This window comes from Bos mutus, chromosome 19 (genome assembly GCF_027580195.1).
Source record: "Bos mutus isolate GX-2022 chromosome 19, NWIPB_WYAK_1.1, whole genome shotgun sequence".
Lineage (NCBI taxonomy): Eukaryota > Metazoa > Chordata > Mammalia > Artiodactyla > Bovidae > Bos > Bos mutus.
Genome location: NC_091635.1, coordinates 58,109,050 through 58,131,135, shown reverse-complemented (window position 1 = coordinate 58,131,135; position 22,086 = coordinate 58,109,050).

Below are 22,086 nucleotides of genomic sequence, written 5' to 3'. Positions count from 1 at the left end.
TCAATGGTGATTTTGTACTTTGGATAAATGTATCAATATTACGTAGGTTTTAATATTAGGAGAAGTTCAGAGAAGAATATATGAAAATTGTCTGTGCTTTTCTTACAATTTTACCTTAAATCTAAAAGTATTTTAAATATTTAGTAAAAACCTTTTGGAGATTTGACTCTGTGGCCATTTTCCATGTTTGTTGTTTTTATTATGCCCTAGAACTTCTCCCATGTTTAAGGACGTTAGACTAATGACGGGCTGTGTATCCATGCACATGTGACTAATGCCTCTAAGACTCAAATCTCTAATTTATCAAAGGGAGAAAATAATAGTACTTAGCTCATAAGGCTGTTGTAAAGATGCAAATAAATGATACCTTTAAAGCAACCACCACTATACCTGACACATAAAAAGCATTAAATGCATTTTAGCTATTGTCAATACTGCTATGACTATTATCATTATAATTACTATTATTATACACATAGAACCTATGGACATATGATTATTTGGGTGTTAGTGAAAGGCAGAGTTTAGGAAATGTAGAAATCACCAACTGGGAAAATGACGACTTTAAATTATAAGTGGTAAGGCTGTTTACTCCTCAGAGCCTGTGTAAAGGAAGACAGAGGCCTATGGCATAAGATTTTAGTGTAGAAAGTAGTATTGCCTCTGGGAGCATCATCCATCATTTCCTAAGTGAGCATTTGCCATTTATCTTTAATTAAACAAAAGAGAATGTTAAATGTCAGAGCCTTGCTAAGCACATAATAGACCCTCAATAAGTGGTAGTTTCCCTGCTTCTTTCTACTTTCTCAGTTTTATATAGAAATATTTATGAGACACTTACTATGTATCAGGCTAGATGCTGGTGCTTAGAAAACCAAGATGAAGACAATATCACCACTACTATCAAGAAACTTACGCGCTTCCACAGGAATCACACTAGTAAGGAAAAGTAAAGGATTAAAAAGACACACTCTCTACACTCTGGAACTAACAAACTATTTATAAACTAACCTGAAAAAAAGATCAATTTTATTATTAATCCTTTTTAGATGGGGAAAAAAAAAAAAAAAAAAACTACTTGAGTAATTAAAGATATAACTTTGCCTTTCAAAGTGTCTTTTGAGGGAAAGACGCTTTGGAAAATGGTTTCACACATGATTTATTAAGAAAGCCATCATTCTGGTTGATTATTCTGTGGATACATATACATTTTTAATAGATATAATTAAAACATGCTAATCTGAGGTCTTTATCTGCAGTAGAGTTTGCACAAAAAGCCTTTGCTATTTGACAGTAAATCGGAAGCAGCCAGTGGGGTCAGATTTCAGACTAGATACAGAGAAGTCCACTTTCCAAAGGCTAGGTTCACAGAGTATGTGTAGCCATATAAACACAAGATCTTTGGGGTCTTCTTTGATCATTCAGAATTTGCTTGTCTCATTTGAGTAACTGGTATGCTCTGACTTTGAAATACAAATAATATTAACAATAACAACTAGCATTTATTGAGAACTTACTGTGACACGACTGAGCGACTGAACTGAACTGAACTAAACTGTGTACTAGACAATTCGTGATATATTTTATCTGCAGTATCTCACTGAGTTTTGAGAACGCTTTTTAGCATTATCATCTTCTTTGAGAGGAAAAGAGCATGGCAGGCTCTGCTAACAGCCATTCTCCCTTTTTTCCTTATAATTTTTTGTTTCACAAAACAAATAATCATCTTATGTACTCAAACCATTGTTTAAAACCTTATACAACCTTGCCAAAAACAACATATAGCCATTGATGGCTGAACTGTGCTGTTAAATATTATGCTGTACCTGCTTCAATATGTTGTTACTGTTTAGTTGCTAAGTCATGTCCAACTCTTCTGTGACACCATAGACTGTAGCCCACTAGGCTCCTCTGTCCATGGGGTTTCCCAGGCAAGAATACTGGAGTGGGTTGCCATTCCCTTCTCCAGGGGATCTTCCTGACCCAGGGATCACACCTGCATCTCCTGCATTGGCAGGGAGCTTCTTTATTACTGAGCCACCAAGGAAGCCCATCTGCTTCAATAAATGCTTTAAAAAAGCAATAATCTGATGTCTATTTTTAAAGTCTAACTTAATATTGTTTATTTTAAGTGGACTAAAAGTTATTTTCCTTCCCTCCATGTCAAAAAATAACTGGTCATTACATCTTCTTTGTAAAGATGCACCTCTGTCCATGAATGAAATATCTGTTTTTCCAATTGTGCACCTTTATCATCTACTAAGGACATCACTCCAGCATTTCTCTCTTTCTTCTCCACTATCCTTTTCGTTTTTTTTTTTTTTCCCCCCGCCCTCTCTTGAATTATGGTCACGAACATACAAAGACATATAGAGCATCTCTTGACTCACTTTCTTACTAACTGCCACTCCACTGCCCTGCTCCTCTTTATACAGCATCTCCTAGAAGGAGTACTCCATGCTCCCTGTCTCAAGGTACCTCCCTCTCATTAATTTTTAACCATCTTCTAACCAGGCATCCTTCACCTTTCTTCTGAACCCACCCCTGTTGATGCCACCTATGAACACTCACTGGAATGTCAATAGTTAATTCCAGATCTTTAATCCTAGAAAACACAGATCATTGTTTCTTTTGTAAAACATCTTACTCACTTGGCTCTGAGGACCCCATATTCTTCTTTGCCTCCTGCTTACAGTCTATTTCTTCCCAGCCTCTTTTTCTGATTTTCCCTCATCTCTCCAATTTCCTAGTGATGGACTGGCTCAAAGTTCAGCCCTTGGACCTCTTGTCTCCTTTATCTGCACACATTTTTGTGACAATTTTTCTACCACTTATGACTTACCACTATGCTGATAACTTCCAAAATTTAACCTGCAGCATGAAACTTCCCCAAACCTGTACTGTTATATTTAATTCCCCTCCTAGCATCTCCACTTGGATGCCTAACCAGAGATTTTAAATCTACCACATACAAAACAAATCTTGCTCTAAAAACAAATTTATGTTTCTAGTGGTTCACAAGAAAACCCTTGGTTCATCATTGAATCTGTTAAGAGACAAATTCAAATGGTCCTAGAGACTCATTTCCTTCCAACTTTTGATAGTAGCTTAACAGACAACTAGGTCACTGGGATTGACGCAGTCTGATGTTATTCCTGGCATGTAAAGCTGTTCCCAGGTCCTTAATTTGCAGACCTCAGCACTTTGCAGACACACTGTCTAGCATTGTTCCTGGTCAGGAAGTTCATTGATATATTCCTTGTTATCTAGAGAAACTCTGCATGCCCTACCTCTCTTAGGTTAATCTATAAATACGTAGTAAGCTGTGAGGCTGAGGACCCTTCCCACTTTCAGAACTCTCAGGTTTATATCCAGCCTGTTCGCTAAGGCAGGCCCTTTCTCCTGGGACTTTGATGCATACAGAACATCTATACTAAGTCCATGCTGTGAAATAATGAGAGTTCAGGATGCAATGAGTGGTCTGCTAATTTTCTGCTTCTAAGGCCATCTCCCATAAGCTCTGTTATAACTGCAGCATGTGGGACAAACTCCTCATAGCAATGGCCCCTAAGACCTGACTTGATCCATATCTCCCTGAGCTCTAGGATCTCACTTCCTGGTACGTAACTCTTTGTTCATTGTATTAGTTTATTATAATCTGCCATAATAAAGCATCACAGACCAGGTGGCTTACACAACAGAAGTTTGTTTTCTCACAGCTCTCATGTCTAACAGTCTGAGATCAAGAGATCAATAGGGATTATGTCTTCTTAGGCCTCTCCTTGGGAGATGACTGTCTTCTAGTGTCTTCACATAGCCTTCTTTCTGTGTCTGTCTGTGTGCTAAACTACTCTTCACACAAAAAGGCCACATTGGATCAGGGCCCACCCTAAAGATTTGATTTTAACTTAAAAACTTCTTTAAAAAATATATCTCCAAACACAATCACTTTCTGGGATATGATTCATATGATTTTGAAGTCTGTCTGTTCTAATTAGAGTATAAACTCCATTAGGACCTTTATTAACTGTTGAATCTCCAGAGTCCAGAGTAGTGCCTGGCACATAGTTGGCATTCAGTAAATATTTGTGGAAAATTGAAGTCATCAGGGTCTGAATTAGTTGATTTGTGAGTATGGCTTCAGTTCAGTCATTCAGTCATGTCTGACTTTTTGTGACCCCATGGAAGGTAGCATGCGAGGCTTCCCCATCCATCAGCAACTCATGGAGCTTGCTCAAACTCATGTCCCTTGAGTCAGTGATGCCATCCAACCATCTCATCCTGTGTCATCCTCTTCTCCTGCCCTCAATAGTTCCCAGCATCAAGGCAGTTCTTCACATCAGGTGACCAAAGTATTGGAGCTTCAGCATCAGCATCAGTCCATCAAATGAATATGAAGGACTGATTTCCTTTACGATGAACTGGTTGGATCTCTTTGCAGTCCAAGGGACTCTCAAGAGTCTTCCCCAATACCACAGTTCAATTCTTCAGCATCAATTCTTCAGCAGTCAGCTTTCTTTATAGTCCAATTCTCACATCCATATATGACTACTGGAAAAACCATAGCTTTGACTAGACAGAACTTTGTTGGCAAAGTGATGTCTATGCTTTTTAAAATGCTGTCTAGGTTGGTCATAGCTTTTCTTCCAAGGAGCAAGCGTCTTTTAATTTCATGGCTGCAGACACCATTTGCAGTGATTTTGCAAGACAAGAAAATAAAACCTATCACTGTTTCCATTGTTTCCCCATCTATTTGCCATGAAATGATGGGACTGGATGCCATGATCTTAGTTTTTGTAATATCAAGTTTTAAGCCAGCTTTTTCACTCTCCTCTTTCACTTTCATTGAGAGGGTCTTTAGTTCCTCTTCACTTTCTGCCATCAGTTCAGTTCAGTTCAGTTGCTCAGTTGTGTCCGACTCTTTGCAACCCCATGAATTGTAGCACACCAGGCCTTCCTGTCCATCACCAACTCCTGGAGTTCACCCAAACCCACGTCCATCGAGTCAGTGATGCCATCCAGCTATCTCATCCTCTATTGTCCCCTTTACCTTCTGCCCCCAATCCCTCCCAGCATCAGAGTCTTCTCCAATGAGTCAACTCTTCGCATGAGGTGGCCAAAGTATTGGAGTTTCAGCTTCAGCATCAGTCCTTCCAATGAACACCCAGGACTGATCTCCTTCAGAGTGGACTGGTTGGATCTCCTTGAAGTCCAAGGGACTCTCAAGAGTCTTCTCCAATACCACAGTTCAAAAGCATTAATTCTTTGGCACTCAGCTTTCTTCACAGTCCAACTCTCGCATCCATACATGACCACTGGAAAAACCATAGCCTTGACTAGACGGACCTTTGTTGGCAAAGTAATGTCTCTACTTTTTAATACGCTATCTAGGTTGGACATAACTTTCCTTCCAAGGAATAAGCGTATTTTAATTTCATGGCTGCAATCACTATCTGTAGTGATTTTGGAGCCTCCAAAAATAAAGTCTGACACTGTTTCCCAATCTATTTCCCATGAAGTCATGGGACCAGATGCCATGATCTTCGTTTTCTGAATGTTGAGCTTTAAGCCAACTTTCTGCCATAAAGAGTGCATTAAGAGTATGGCTTAGATGTGCAAAAAGATGTTCATTGCTCATTTTCAAATATAATTAAAAATAAGTTATTAATAATAATATGAATTCATTTAGATGTACAATAGTATTAATAACCACAAAATTCATTTAATGTTAAAAAATAAAAAGTATAGAATATGAAAAAAAAATGATAAATGGGTACTTCCATGAGATTTTCTCTTTTGAAGCAATCTTATTCTATGGGATTCTATAAGGTTAAGCATAAACTCACTTTATTCTTTTCTAATCTTAAAAAAACCTTTTATTTCAAGATGGATAGATTAAAAAAGTGAAAGTGTAGTCACTCGGTCATGTTCAACTTTTTGTGACCCCATGGACTATAGCCCACCAGGCTCTTCTCTCCAGGGAATTCTCCAGGCAAGAATACTGGAGTGGGTGGCCATGCCCTTCTACTGGGGATCTTCCTCACCCAGGGATCAAACCCTTGTCTCTGGCATTGTGGGCAGATTACAATCTAAGCCACCAGGGAAGACCTGGATAGATATGACTAAATATAAAAATGAAAACAAAAATGTCTTTGCAAATGAGAAAGTGCTGTTGCCCAGGCAGCAAAGCAGGTGTGAAAATCTCCTGAATGGAGTCCCTGAAATCACCTGTCGACTAGAGCAGGAGAGAAGGGGCTGCTGGAACAAAGTCCAGAGTTTTGCCAAAGGCAAATACAGAGGCACTTTTCCCTGTTGATTTTTGCTTCTGCCTTATACCTCTTGGAAACAGAGAGTGGTTGTTAATACATCAGAAAGACTGGGAGCTACAAAGAGGAGAAGGAGGAGCTGGAGCACTACTCAGTAAATACTTTAAGGAGCCCCAGGGACTGCGGGAAGTGCCTGGAGTGAGACTGTTTACCAAACAAAGCTTATATCATCACATTTCATATTTTGCTCAGCTCCAGCTATATGAGCTACATAAAAATTCATTCAACTATGGCTTTCCCTTGCTTCATTGGCTTTAATTAAACTTGCTTTGTGCTTAGGGAAATTAGCAAACTCTTTGCAGTTGAGGGGAGAAAAGCATGAGTTTCTCACATGGGTAGATTTTTCCCTTTAACTCACACAGCTCAAATGTCTATCATATTCCGTGATTCTAATGGCTACAGCACAGTACCAAAATCTGTTAGCAGAGTCTGCTCACTGTGCCTGTGGAATGCAATTGCCATGTAACTCTAGTGTGCATGATTGATAACACCAGAGAAGGAGGTCACTGGATTCTGGCTCTTAGCAGAGATCTGTCACTCAGTAAAATGGCCCCACAACACTGAGGATGAGAAAAGGATTCCCTTGTTGGACCTATGCAGGCAGTGGCCTGTGGATTTCCGAAACTTTCCAATTTACAATACTCCATTTCACGTGCAAATGACTGGCTGGTGTTGGAGGTCTGAACCTAGAATAAACTACCTTTCACTCAATACAAAGATGTAAACTTATCTGCTAAATTGTTGGGACGAAAAATTAATTCTTTCGTGGCAGTAGTATGCAATATTTCAGTTAGGAGCTAAGGAGAACCTGAGAGTGAAAAGAAAACAAAACACTTGTTCTTTGCAGAGACAAGGGTTTGATTTTGCTTCACTTAAGGAGAAAACAAAATACTAGTAAAAAGTGATTGAGGCATTGATTCTAAACCAGAAATCTGAAACTTCAGAGGCCTCAATTATGTTTGAGGCCAAAAATGATTTGGTGACATGTGCTCTTAAGTTAAAGCCACAAAAACTACAAATTGCCTACCTGCAGCAAAACAGACTTGCCTACAGTCACAGAGGACCATGACCTATGATATAAAATTCCAAAACTTTAAGAAAAGATAGCTATCCATTAACTACTTCCCTTACCTACTTACCACTTCTTAGATTCCTTGAATAATTTAATCAACTCATTATAGTCTTTCTTTGCGTTAGTCTCCTCTTCCTGTAATATTTCAATGCTTTCTTGCTTTTGCATGTGCTTCTCCTGATAGAAATTTTCCCAAACTGTCTTTTGTAGATTTGGAGACTTCAGATAAGACTTGTTGTATATTCATGTGACATTGCTATTGCTAGTACTTAGCAATGAGTCAAACAGTCTTAGGGTGGGTCCTAGTTTTGATTAATGAGCTATCTTGGAGTTTCATGGAGTAATACCTAAAAGCTGCTAGGCTCAAGGTTTAAGTCCTAATATTCCAGTATGAATTATCTATATGCCTTGTCTATGAATTTGTCTTCCTAACGTTTGACATGTTTGCTTCCTTATATCTGGATTCATATTCCTGAGAAGGTGGTGTATTTCCAATTTTTGAAACAGTTGTATCAAAAATATCTGCTTTCACCTCTTCTCAAAGCTCTGGAAAGAGACAGGCATGCAATTTTGAGATGAGTAGGAAGTGCTGTCTCCAAGGAAATGATTCATTGCCTAATACATACACATAAGAGTTCAGTTCAGTTCAGTCACTCAGTCGTGTCCGACTCTGTGCGACCCCATGGACTGCAGCACTCCAGGCTTCCCTGTTTGTCACCAACTCCCAGAGTTTACCCAAACTCATGTCCATCGAGTCAATGATGACATCCAACCATCTCATCCCCTGTCACACCTTCTCCACCCACCGTCAATCTTTCCCAGCATCAGGATCTTTTCCAATGAGTCAGCTCTTCGCATCTGGTGGCCAAAGTATTGGAGTTTCAGCTTCAACATTAGTCCTTCCAATGAACACTCAGGACTGATCTCCTTTAGGATGGACTGGTTGGATCTCCTTGCAGTCCAAGGGACTCTCAAGAATAGAAAGAGTAGAAGATGCTGTCTCCAAGGAAATGATTCATTGCCTAAGACATACACACAGAGAAGTGAAGGCAAACAGAAGTATATAAGACATATTTCAAGAGACTCTAATCCCAACATTCCCGTGCCTTAATGGAACATGTCTTTATCCTTCACACCCTACTTTGCTTAATAAACATTTACATTTATTTTAAGTTACAACCTAAATATTATGTTCTCAAAATGGTATTCTCTGAACCCTGAATCAAGAATAGAATCACACACTGTATCCTTTGACATCATCCTAATTATTTCCCTCTTTATAGTTTTTCCCTCAATTGCAGATGTGGATTTTCAACACTTCAGATGGGAAATATCTTCCTGTTTTCTTTACTGACATATTCTTGCACCTATCACAATGACTTCCCTATAATGAACAAATATTGTTTGTTGAGTGAATAAACAAACAGATTAAATTACAAATATTTCATAGATGGGGGAACACATGGATATTCAAAATAACAATATCACCTCCCCTTAGTACCTATATCAATATCTGCCAACAAATCATTTTTCCTCCAAGACTATTTACTTATTAGTTAGCTTGGCTTGTTATAAAAATGGCATAACCAATGCACATGGAAGTTCTATGCATTATATTGTATCAGTTATTATGAGGATGCTTCCTTATTCTGACTACTGGCTCTTAATCCCTCAAAGTTTTGAGGTCTAAGTGATTAACTCCAAAGACTAATTACAGTAAGCAAAAAACAATAGAGGGCTACAAGGTAAGAGTTAGCTGTCCTTCTCTCTAGTTGTCTCAAATTAATATTTTAGAGTCCATTGTCAAGTACGGGGAGCTCTGTGTGTCATGGCTGATGAGGGAAGATGTCATTGAAAATGGTTAAAGTTTATGCCATAAGAGAAAGAGTTTTGAAACACTTAAGACATTGGAATTTTGAAGTCAAAACTCTTTTTTTTTTTTTTAAAGAAAATCTTGAATCCAAAGTTAGGCAGATAATTAAAAAAAAAAAAGCAGAGAGCAATTCATTGACAGGCAGTCAGAAAGCAATCAACCTTTAAAGCATTTCTGTTGTGCTACAACAAAGTTTTCTGAGGTCCTGCTGTTCCAGTGTCATTGTTAAAATGATAGGTACCCTGACCTAGACTGCATGAGGCTGAATTAGTCTTTTTCACAATAACTCAAAACTTACACATTAACTCCCTAAATTTGAGCCTTCCCAAGATCAAATATTAGCATGAAGAACTAACAAGAATGAAAAATGTCTTCTAATATTTTTCTTCACATCTCATAGAATTAAGTATCCAGTTCTTACTTATTTAATGCCAGTTCTCAGGATGTGGCCACCTCATCCATTTCTGTGTCATTAAAACAGCATTTGAAATTATATAGAATAGGTCAGATCTAACTGACCGAATGAGTGAAAGTTGTTCAGTGATGTCCAACTCTTTGTGACCCCATGGACTATACAGTCCATGGAATTCTCCAGGCCAGAATACTAGAGTGAGTAGCCTTTCCCTTCTCCAGAGGACCTTCCCAGCCCAGGGATTGAACCCAGATCTCCCGAAAAAGTATAATATAATGGTTAATAGAGCAAGTTTACATTAGAATTTGGACCACAGCTTAATTGGTATACACAAATGCTTAGGGGAGAGCTGCACGCAATTCTAAACCAGATGTGGAATCATCATGGAAGTGACTTTGTTCAGCAATGGAAGGGTTCCCCAAGCCAGGAAAACACAATGTGAAAAAACAGGCATGAATACTTTCGATTATTGTGTATTTTTACCTGTGTCAATAGTTCTGTATGAATTAGTAGAAGAGTTCTGGGGGTGAGGAAATGGGGCAGATGAAAAAACGTTGAGTCTAGAAGGTACAGAATCATATAATAGAGATTATAGAGATTATAGATTATAGCCTATAATAGAGATTATAGGCTACTTACAAATAGAGATTTGTAAGTAGCCACCAAAAAGGATTAACAAAGAATCAAATAACGAATGAAAGCTCTTTAAAAAGCAACAGAATGTGAGAGTATTATTATTATGCATTATATGAAATCTATCTATTCTCTAGGGGATTGCAAAGAGTCAGACACTACTGAGTGACTAAGCACAGCACATGGTATTGTTATTATAAATATGCAGGTCAGGAAGCAACAGTTAGAATTGGACATGGAACAACAGACTGGTTCAAATAGGAAAAAGAGTATGTCAAGGCTGTATATTGTCACCCTGCTTATTTAACTTATATGCAGAGTACATCATGAGAAATGCTGGGCTGGAAGAAACACAAGCTGGAATCAAGATTGCTGGGAGAAATATCAATAACCCCAGATATGCAGATGATACCACCCTTATGGCAGAAAGTGAAGAGGAACTCAAAAGCCTCTTGATGAAAGTGAAAGAGGAGAGTGAAAAAGTTGGCTTAAAGCTCAACATTCAGAAAACAAAGATCATGGCATCTGGTCCCATCAGTTTGTGGGAAATAAATGGGGAAAACAGTGGAAACAGTGTCAGACTTTATTTTTCTGGGCTCCAAAATCACCGCAGATGGTGACTGCAGCCATGAAATTAAAAGACGCTTACTCCTTGGAAGGAAAGTTATGACCAACCTAGATATCATATTGAAAAGCAGAGACATTACTTTGCCAACAAACGTCCATCTAGTCAAGGCTATGGTTTTTCCAGTGGTCATGTATGGATGTGAGAGTTGGACCGTGAAGAAAGCTGAGCACCAAAGAATTGGTGCTTTTGAACTGTGGTGTTGGAGAAGACTCTTGAGAGCCCCTTGGACTGCAAGGAGATCCAACCAGTCCATTCTGAAGGAGATCAGCCCTGGGTTTTCTTTGGAAGGAATGATGCTAAAGCTGAAATTCCAGTACTTTGGCCACCTCATGTGAAGAGTTGACTCATTGGAAATTGATACTGGGAGGGATTGGGGGCAAGAGGAGAAGGGGACAACAGAGGATGAGATGGCTGGATGGCATCACTGACTCAATGGACGTGAGTCTGAATGAACTCCGGGAGTTGGTGATGGACAGGGAGGCCTGGCGTGATGTGATTCATAGGGTCGCAAAGAGTTGGACACGACTGAGTGACTGAACTGAACTGAACTGATGGTATATGTAAATGTTTAGCTACATATTTCAGGGGACTTTTAACTTTTAGAGAATTACCAAGGTGGAGTGGAGACATTTTCTATTGAAAACAAAAAAGATTGCTTCTTACGGGACTATATATTAAAAAGAGATAACTAACAACTAACAAAAGAACTTCTAGGTTGAGGCTCTATATTAGGCATAGGTTTGAAAGAGTCCTGATCTAGAATAACATTCTATTATCAAATAGAGTCTTAATTTTGAAGTGTGACTCACAGCTTCTTTTTTAGCATTACCCAGGCATTAGACATGAAACAGATCAAGGTGGGTGGAGAGAATACTCCAGCCCATTCATCATCAACTGCTACTAAGCTCTCCACTTTTTCCAGATTGTTCTTGTGGAGTACTCATCTGTTGTACTGATCCTGAAAAGATACTATCCACGTGGTACTAACTTGTGAAATAACACTTAATAGTACTCAAATTTTCTATTTTCTGTTTGTGTATTTTATCTCAGTAGGAAAATTCCATGCCAGTATTCAAAATGTTATTGTTTTAAATGGTGTGAGCAGATCTGAAAGATACATTCTTTATGTGATACATACATATTTTATACATACTTTATGTGATTCCTGCCTTTGTTTATCTAAACAAACAAAAAGAATCATTTAGTCCAGAAGAGAATAATTCAGAGAAACTTAAGCTTTTTGATGGGTGAAAAAGATATATTGAACATTTATGATGTTAGCCCCAAGACACTAAAGGTGATTCCAAATTCTGAGGTGTTTTGTTGGAGAAACAAAAAGTATTCTTTTGTATATAAAAAACTTTATGGATACTAAAAAAATATACGATCTCATTTACTCCTCACCTCAAAACTGTAAGATAAATGGCATCATCCTCATTTTGATATTGAAATAATTTAGGCTTAGAGGAATTAAATAAATTAAATTAAATTAATGTCAAGCTAGTTATGTGACAAAGATGAAATTTCATCTCAGGCTTGACCTCTTCAAATCCCATGTCCTTAGCTATTAGACTAAACAGTAATAATGAAAAAACTAAGTAAGCAAAGCATACTACTTCTGATGAATCTGGTGCTTTACGTTAATGCAGGAATCAAAGCTGTCTAATATTATGTAGCTTGTGGGAAAAGAAAATTTCAAATAGGTAGTTGAGTCATTTACCAGAGTTAGATCTACCTAGAGTTAGATTTTACCTAGAGTTACTTAGAATTTGATTTTGTGTGTGTGTGCGCTTAGTTGGTCAGTCATGTCCGACTCTTTGCCACCCCATGGACTGCAGGCTATCAGACTCCTCCATCCATGGGAATTCTTCCATCAAGAACACCCACTGGAGTGGGTTGCCATGCCCACCTCCAGGGGATCTTCCCAACCCAGAGAGCAAACCCAGGTCTCCTGCATTGCAGGCAGATTCTTTACTGACTGAGCCATAAGAATTACCTAGAATTATATCTTAACTAGTAATATTTATATTTGTTTGAAATGCTACTGATTCTTAGAAAAACAGGTCTATCCATAACTGTGAACAAAAATATCTCAAATCCAAACAAATTGTATAAGAGTTATTCACATTTTCCATTATACATGGCACTCTCCATCTTTATTAGCAAAACAAATTCCAAATTCAACTTACAAGTGTGGTTTTTAGAGCCAGACCTAAAAATCTCTCTCATAAAATTCATAGTTTTATTTCAGAGATAACTAAGTTATTAAACTACCTATTTATCAAAATAAAAATGCTTATGTTTCTCTTTATGTATAATCATTCTTTTTCTAGGAGTTCATTTTACAAAACAAAATGTATACATAATATTTAAACACATATGGAGGGATGTTAATCAAAGCATTGTTTAAACAACCAAAGACAGAAAACAATGTAAAAATTCACCATTAGGGAATGGTTGAAACCATTTTTTATTCAATAAATATTTCTCATGCTTTACTATGTACCAAGTACTATTGTGAGACCTGAAGATATAGCACTGAAAAGAGATAATATTCTGTAAATAATGGTACATCCCTATAATGGCAAACAATGCATTCATTAAAGAGTGTTAGTATTTCTGTGCTGGTGGTCTGAACATTGTTTAGTGAAAGGAATCAAGAACAATTTTTATAATCATCTATCTGTGATATTAAAGGTACGTGGGAGGGTATGGGTGTGGCTATATGTGAATATGTCAGTGTGGGTTTTTCTGTTTGTTTTAGGTTGGCCAAAGCTGGGGAGAGTGCTCCTCTTTCTGCGTTAAACTTTATTTTGATGATGAAATCACAATGAGAAGAATATTTCAGGACACTAAGCAATAGAATATATTCAAAGGATTTCATGAAACTTTTATTTTCTTTCAAATGCATAGAAAAAGTAGATTTTATCAATTTTACTTCTTGGCTTCTTCCTATTGATGAGAAGAATAATCAACTATTTAATTGTTTGGGGGCTTTTACTTTTGTATTCGTTCCTTGATGGCACATGACAGAACTGGTACCCATAGCTTATAACTAAGTCACCAGAGGATTTGACTGCATCTGATTTCAGCACAATGGACATAGGTAATGCAGATAGTTGTCCTGTCAATATCCTGGATTTCCCACTGATTGGAGGAGGTGGCCTTGTGCAAAATTCAATCACACCCCTATTCTAAATTCCATTATGACTTCCTCTTGTTTAGTTCTATATTCAAAAGAATGTGTTCGGTTCTATTTAGTAAGACGTAAATATAAAAAAGGAGCAAGGAAGTAAAATTCTTAAGACGATAAAACACAAACAAACCTCAGGGTTTGAAGACGCACTTCAATTATTCTTCCTCACACCATTTTACAGATGATTTAGAGGAAAGTGTCCAGCAAACTTATTTGGCATATCTTGTTTAAGAGAAATGATCATACTCTATCTCCCTCTCATCTTTGTCTACAGAAGGAAGCATCATTGTTTGGCTGTTTGGCAGTAAGACGATTATAGGTTTTTAGCTCCATTTGGGAATTTTCCTGAGACTTTTCAGTGTGTGTATGTGTGTGTTTCTTTATTTTATGTGTAATGTTTCCAGTAGTTGCTTCTGAGAAGTGGGACTAAGAATTTAGGGTTTTGTTTGGAAAGGAGACTACTTTTTTACAATCAACTTTTTATTTTGGAATAATGTCAAATCACAAAAAAGTGGCAAAGATAATATAAAGTTTTCATATAACATTTATTCAGTTTCCCCTATATTTCCTTTTTTTAACTGGGGGAAAATGTACATAACACAAAATTGCCATTTATATCATTTCTGAGTATACAATTCAAATTCAATGGAATTAAATGCAGAGTGTTTGCGTAGCTGTCACTACCATGCATCTCCATAATTCTTTTCATCTTGTAAATTTGAAACTCTTTAGTAACTAAACAATAGTTCTCCATTCCTTCATCTCCCTAGTCTCTGGCAAACACCATTATATTTTCTGTCTCTGTGAATGTGATTATTCTAGGTACTTCATATAAGTGGAATCATACAGCATTGTCTTTTTTTGACTGACATTTCACTTATACAATGTGTCTAAGATTCATTCATATTGTTACATAAGTCAGAACATACTTCCTTTTCAAGGCTGAATAATTTTTGTCATATTTACATGTCTCATTCTGCTCCATTTATCCTTTGATAGACAATTTTATATTACCACCACCAGATCACAAGGATTCTAATTTCTCCACCTCCTTGCCACACTCTTTACTTCCTGTTTTTTGATAGGCCCTTATCTTTCAACACCATAGTACATTTATCACAATAAAGAAACCAACATCAATACACTACTATTAACTAGAATTCATTTTACTCAAATTTCACTATTTTTTTTCCACTAATGTCCTTTTACTATGAGATGTGATTTTTACTTCATACTTTTTTGCAATGATTCAGATTGTTAATCTTGTATTTCAGTTTTCTAAAACTAAATGTTAAAATATGTAAATCTCCAGTTTATGACTACTTTCCATGGTTCAAAATCTGTTCAATATTTATTTATCAAGCACCTAAAATATGGCTAAGCCACTAGAGAAATTGAGAAGAGATAGGTAGAAAGGAAAATACAACCCGTTCCCTTAATTTCCTTTCAGTGCATATTTCAAAATTAAATAGTTTTTAAAACAAATATTTGACTTGGAATATCAATAACCTCAGATACGCAGATGGCACCACCTTTATGGCAGAAAGTGAAGAAGAACTAAAGACACTTTTGATGAAAGAGAAAGAGGAGAGTGAAAAAGCTGGCTTAAAACTCAACATTCAAAAAACTAAGATCATGGCATCCAGTCCCATCACTTCATGGCAAATAGTTGGGGAAACAGTGGAAACAGTGACAGATTTTATTTTCTTAGGCTCTAAAATCACAGCAGATGGTGACTGCAGCCATGAAATTAAGAGACTCTTACTTCTTGGAAGAAAAATTATGACTTAGACAGCACATTAAAAAGCAGAGACATTACTTTGCCAACAAAGTTCTGTCTAGTCAAAGCTATGGTTTTTCCAGTAGTCATGAATGAATATGAGAGTTGAATCATAAAGAAAGTTGAGTGCCAAAGAACTGATGTTTTTGAAGTGTGGCTTTGGAGAAGACTCTTGAGAGTCCCTTGGATTGCAAGGAGATCAAAGCAATCCATCCTAAAGGAAATTAATCATTTGAAGGACTGATGCTGAAACTGAAGCTCCAATACTTTGGCCACTTAATGTGAAGAACTGACTCTTTGGAAAAGATCCTGATTATGGAAAGATTGAAGGCAGGAGGAGAACGGAACAGCAGAGGATGAGATGATTGGATGGCATCACCAACGTGATGGACATGTGTTTGAGCAAGCTCTGGGAATTGGTGATGGACAGGGAAGCCTGGAGTGCTACAGTCCATGGGGTTGCAAAGAGTGAGATATGACTGAATGACTGAATGGAACTGAAAGTAAGTCATAATGAGAAAGAACTGAATTATAAAAATAACTAAAATTTAAGTTATAATGTTAAAGGACATTCATACTTCATATTCCAGCCACTTTGCAAAGCACTTCACATGATTTACATGCATTATCTCATAGTCCAAAATAACTGCTAACAATAGGTTATTTTTTCTGCTAAAATTATTTCTACTTATCTATGAAAACCTGAGGAACCAAAGAATTGGATGACATGTATAAAGAAAAACTATATGTAACAGAGATAGAATTTGAACTTCTTCTCATTTGTTAAACATCTTATTGAAGTATAATTGATTTACAATATTGTAATTTTTGCTTTACAGCAAAGAGATTCAGATATACAAATATTCTATTTCATATCATTTTTCATTATGGTTTGAGCTTCCCTGGTGGCTCAGCTGGTAAAGAATCTGCCTGCAATGTGGGACACCTGGATTCAAACCCTGGGTTGGGAAGATCCACTAGAGAAGGGAACAGTTACCCACTCCAGTATTCTGGCCTGAAGAATTCCATGGATTGTGTAGTCCATGGGGTCACAAAGAGTTGGACAGGACTGACTTTCACTTTCACTTCTATTATGGTTTATTAAAGGATATTGAGTAGAGTTCCCTGTGCTGTACAGCAGGACTTTGTTGTTTATCTGTTCTGTGTATAACAGTTTATATCTGCTAATCCCACACTCCCAATTCATCCTTCTTTCATTGGGAACCCCTCTTGAACCCCTTTCTTTATAATTCCAAAATCTCTATTGTTTTGCACTCTGCCTTGTGGTTGCTGTTAATGACTTACACTTGACCATCAGTCAAGGTCAAATAAGTTGATTTTGTTATTTCTGAACTCAAGATAACTGACAGGTCAGATAAATTAAGGCAAGAAGATAACAGCAAATAAAAAAGGAGATCCACCAAAAGGAAATCCAATACACATTAATTATGCACATTTTGCATACTCTCTAGTGGCTACTTTAAATCACGATGTGCTCAAGACATTCGAAATATAAAGCATACTTAACTTCAGTGTCCCTTCATGTGTTTGTAGCTCATAGCTGGAACTGCATTCCACTGTGATTTGTTCCCATTTTCATTAAATCTTGGGCTTTAAAAGATTTTATTTCTTCCTCCTGTAGGTTCACCCATAAAATATGTTGAAGAATCATATCTTCTCTTGAGGCCATTTTTTCCAAGTACTGTATATTTCAAAGTGATAGCCCAGAGGTGGAAGAGAGATTAAGTGGAGGAAGGCACATTGAGAGGGAGGCTGCAATTGCAGTTAAAGAATAAAGCAGGGAGCGATTTGAGGAGGAAATAGCTTCTTGGCTTAAAGTGTCATCTTCTCTTAATACAGGTGAGGGTTGGTACTTTTCACCAGAGTTGTATTTTCATGAAACTTTGCAATATTTATCCACAGGTATTTAAAGTATGAAAAGTAAAGACTCAGCTAGAAAGTTTGAAAACTTATTGAAATTCAGACTTCTCTAGAAGTGTAGCTTTTTCTAGATGGAGGGTACATTTAAGATTGGTTTTTATTTAGTTTAGGTTCATTCACTATTCTGACCCTGGAGAGAATGTTACAGCAGTTAATTATGAGATTAGTGAAAGTGAAAGCTGCTTAGTCATGTCCAACTCTTCGTGACCCCATGGATTATACAGTCCATGGAATTCTCCAAGCCAGAACACAGGAGTGGGTAGCCTTTTCCTTTCCCTTCTCCAGGGGATCTTCCCAACCCAGGGATCGAACCCAGGTCTCCCAATTGTGGACAGGTTCTTTACCTGCTGAACCACAAAGGAAGCCCAAGAATACTGGAGTGGGTAGCCTATCCCTTCTCCAGGGGATCTTCCCGACCCAGGGATGAAACAGGGGTCTCCTGAATTACAAGCCGATTCGCTAGCAACTCAGCTATCAGGGAAGCCTGATAAGGTGGTATAAAAGCCTTGAGTACAATTATGGCTATTTTACCAAGGAGGCAAGTAGAAAATATAGAATAATCAAATGTCAATGCTTAACAGTAGCATTAAAACAGAAATATGTCTTCCAAATCTTACTACTGCAGATAATCTCTATCATTTGCAGAAAAAGTTTAGAAAAAAGCTATCCAAAGAAAGATTTGAGATTCCTTCAGGTATAAGTGATCGTTTAAGTAGGTATAACTAAGATGAATAAAATTCCTATCTTCATTGTATGTTAAGCTGCTCAAAGGCAAGGAACATGTCCCCCTTTTTATGTATCAGTCATTTACCTTGAGGCCTTCAATAGTGTTCTTCCTCTCTGAACCCATTTTTTTTGTGATATAATACCTACAATAGCAAATAATGGAGTTATTAATTTATATCATTATGTAGTGAAATGATGCAAAACTTTAAATTCAAAATACTTAGCTTCTGCTATTTAGCAGTTATTCAGTAATCTATGATTTCTGAAAAGCAATTACAATACATAGTGGTGATGACATAAGAGAACTTTAAAAATTATCGGCTGATATATAATGTTTTTGGGCTTCCCTGGTAGCTCAGCAATAAAGAATCTGCCTGCAATGCAGGAGATGCAGGTTCTATCCCTGGGTGCAGAAGATCCCCTGGAGGAGAACATGGCAACCCACTCCAGTATTCTTGTCTGGAAAATCCCCATGGACAAAGGAGCCTGGCCGGCTACAGTCCATAGGGTTGGAAAGAGTTGAACACAACTGAAGTGACTTAGCATGCATGCATACATACAATGTTTTGCTAGGGATAGTCTAATATATAGTTAAATAACTTAGCTAACCCTTTGCTGTCTGATTATTTGTATTATGTCTACTCAGAGTTAGAGTTTCCCAGGTAGCCCTAGTAAAGAATCCCCCGCCAATGCAGGAGCCATAAGAGATACAGGTTCAATCCCTTTAGGGAGGGCATGGTAATCCACTCCAGTTTTGCCTGAAGAATCCCATGGACAGAGGAGCCTGGCAGACTACAGTCCATAGGATCGTAGAGTCAGACACAACTGAAGCAATTTAGCATGCATGTTACCCAGAATAAGGATATAATTATTGTGTAACAGTTTAAATCAGAGCATAGCCTGTGTCATTTATCAAACATTATTCTGGTGAGAAAAGAGATACAAGTTTCAATGCAAACACATGGCACAGAATTTCATCATTAGTAAGAAGGCTGTTTTATAGTAATAGATCAGATTTAATCTGGTTTTCAGGTTAAAAGCTGTAATAAAACTTTAATTGCTTTTCTTCCAAGATAAGCTTTAGAATAAGGTAATCTATCCCTGAAAACTTTAAATGGTACATAATGATAGTTGGCAGTTCATTCACTTTACTATGTATAATTATCTATTCTGTCCCTGGCCTTTGCAAGACAGGTCATTGTTTTGGATTGGGTTATCCCAGATGCAGACCTGAAGTTAAAGACTTGAGTGCTAGTGATTTATAAAGTAAATGCTCCTAGAAGAAGGATTAGAGTGGTAAAGATGGATGAGAAGCAGCTATTAAAGGGAGGTAAGCCAAGAAAGGGTGAAATTTCAGAGAAAGTTTCAGTCTCAGCTTGATCCCACAAGGAGTTATATCCCAGAATATGTGTCCCCTGAAGGCAAGGGAACAACAGGCTGTGGTGCTGGAGTGTAGCTTGGAGACTGACTCTGTGGCAGGAGGAGAAGGAGCAAGAGAATGGTCATGCCCCGGGTCACAGTGAATCCCAGGAACTGGCCGCCAAGTGAGGGTCCTTGGCTTTGAGAAGAAGGAAGTGAAAGGTAAGCCAAGGTAAAGTGAAAGTGGGTTTACTGAAAGACAGATGCACTTTTCTAAAACTAAAGTGCAGGCCTTTTTGAAGGATAAGAACACCCCCAAGGTATGGGGTTGGTTAGTTTTTATGTGCTTGGTAATTTCATACTCTAATGAGTGAGAGGGATATTTTATATTTGGGGAAAAGGGTGGGGGTTTTCAGAAATTGGACCATGACTCATTTTTGTCCTTTTTGGTCATCCTTGGAACTGTCATGGCATGAAGTATAGTGATTTTTAGTATTATAAATCACTGCAGATGGTGATTGCAGCCACAAAATTAAAAGATGCTTACTCTTTGGAAGGAAAGTTATGACAGAATATTGAGAAACAGAGATATTACTTTGTCAACAAAGGGCCATCTAGGCAAGGCTATGGCTTTTCCAGTAGTCATATATGGATGTGAGAGTTGGACTATAAAGAAAGCTAAGCACCAAAGAATTGATGCTTTTGAACTGTGGTGTTGGAGAAGACTCTTGAGAGTCCCTTGGACTGCAAGGAGATCCAACAAATCCATCCTAAAGGATATCAGTCCTGGGTGTTCACTGGAAAAACTGATGTTGAAGCTAAAACTCCAATACTGTGGCCACCTGATCGAAGAGCTGACTCATTGGAAAAGATCCTGATGCCAGGAAAGATTGGGGGTAGGAGGAGAAGGGGACGACAGAGGATTAGATGGTTGGATGGCATCACCAACTCAATGGACATGGGTTTGGGTGGACTCTGGGAGTTGGTGATGGACAGAGAGGCCTGGCGTGCTGCAGTTCATGGGGTCACAAAGAGTTGGACACGACTGAGCGACTGAACTGAACCTATAGCGCTAGATAGGCATAATAGTCTGGTCATACTTGGGACCAAATATGGGAATTAAAAAGCCAAATGAAACTAAAGCAAACTTACATCTTCTGTCTCTTTCCCCAGCATCTCTGTCTCTTTGTAAAGAAACCCTCTTTTTGCTGCTCATCCGCTATTTGGACTCCAAGCAACTAGTCTCCTTCTTAAGTCTTCATGAACTGTCACTTCCAAGAAAATGCTGACTGCCTGAAGACTTCTGGGTCTCTTAGTTCAAGGTCTTGGAAGAGGAAATCTGACTGGGTCAGGTAGCAATCTCAGTTTCCATATGCTTTGGCTGGGGAGGAGGGAGCTAGTGTAACAAAATATGGCTTGAAAGAACCCACAGGTTCACCTGAGGCTTGAATGTGGCAACTCTCAGAGAATTAAAAAAGGCAAGTTCATGTTGATGTATAGCAAAACCAATACAATATTGTAAAGTAAGAAATAAATAAATAAATAAAAAAGGCTGGGCATGTATCTCCAAAGTACATCTATTTTACTACAAAACACAATTACCCCACATTTGAAAGAATGTGTAAAAGGTGGCAATTAAATGCTATTCTTTAAAATATATTTGTTTTATGGACTTGAAGGAAAAAAAAGCAGATTATGAGGTCTATTTACTGGTATTTTAATGATCTGCTGTTATACATAAAATCAATAAAATATGGAAATACAGAAATGCATAAACTAACACCTTTGACAGTTGCCTTAAGAGTAAGATTATCTTTAAATAACTGAGTTTTGTACACACTTAGTCGCACTGTAAATTGTATAGTCTCTCAGAAAGTAATTTGATAATAGGCATAAGACTATGAAAATGTTCATGTCCATTGACCTAGTAATTTCACTTAAGAGAAGCTATCATAAAGAGTTCAAAATATAGGGGAAAAGCTTTATGCACCATGAGTTTATTGCAGAAGTATTTACAGAGAAAATAGAAAATAAACCAAATATGCTTCCAAAGGGGAATAATTAAATAAATTGCTGAAATATTTTTGACCCATTAACGTTCTGGTTATGAAGAGCATGAAATTCCATAGAAAAAGGTTCA